General features: G+C 40.5%; 1 protein-coding gene across 1 annotated transcript in view; it reads left to right on the top strand.

Annotated features, from left to right (window-relative positions):
• LOC106877294 (WD repeat and FYVE domain-containing protein 3) overlaps positions 1-1,014 on the top strand; it is a 293,546-nt gene that overhangs the window by 261,565 nt on the left and 30,967 nt on the right. The window lies entirely within an intron of this gene.

Genomic DNA, 1,014 nt, shown 5'->3' with positions numbered 1-1,014 from the left:
TATATATATATATATATATATATATATATATATATCATCATTTAACACCCTGTCTTCCATGCATGCATAAGTAGGATGGTTGACAGGAGCCGGCCAGTTAGAAAAACTACTCTAGGCTACTGTGTCTGTTTTGGCAAGGTTTTTACAGCTGGATGCTCTTCCAACCACTAACCACTCTGCAGAGTGCACCCGGTGCTTTTTACATGGTACTACCACAGGCCAGGTTATATATGTATATAAGCCATCCATGGAACTGTCAAAATATGTAGAACTTTCCAAAAGTTTAGCATATAACTACATATTCACATGTCTAGCTATGCGGTTCTGTGTCTGAGTATACATACATAAAACAAAGCATTACAGAGCTTCACATGTATTGATGCCAAATACTTGCCCATACTCAGCTGCCATCTTGATTTTTGAAATTTCAATGATCTTGGTTAGAAACTGGGTCTTTTTACCTGGGCATGAAATCTAGAGATTAAACTAAATAATAGCATACCTGTCTACCTGCCCCCGCCCATACACAGTAAGAAATCTATATTGTCTGTCATGCCCTTCCATTTCCAAAATAGTAGATTGTCATTTCAGGGAGTTTTGGTTGGCACTTCTAGCAGGTTATGTAACTACGTACAGAATTTTTAATTTGGTCTGTCGTTGAATTAATTGCTCTCACCCCCACCTCTCTCTCTCACCCCACCTCTCTCTTTCTCACTCCCTCTATACTTCTTTCTCTCCCTCTCCCTCTATACTTCTCTATTTCTCCCTCTATACTTCTCTCTGTCTCTCTCTCTACTTCTCTCTCTCTCTCTCTCTACTTCTCTCTCTCTCTCTCTACTTCTCTCTCTCTCTCTCTACTTCTCTCTCTCACTTTCTACTTCTCTCTCTCACTCTCTCTATACTTCTCTCTTTCTCCTGCTATACTCCTCTCTCTCTCATTGTCTCTACTTCTCTCTCTCACTCTCTCTATACTTCTCTCTTTCTCCTGCTATACTTCTCTCTCTCCCCCCCCCC

The sequence above is a fragment of the Octopus bimaculoides genome, chromosome 5, assembly GCF_001194135.2.
Source record: "Octopus bimaculoides isolate UCB-OBI-ISO-001 chromosome 5, ASM119413v2, whole genome shotgun sequence".
NCBI classification, from domain to species: domain Eukaryota; kingdom Metazoa; phylum Mollusca; class Cephalopoda; order Octopoda; family Octopodidae; genus Octopus; species Octopus bimaculoides.
This window is presented reverse-complemented; position numbering and strand designations above follow the sequence as displayed.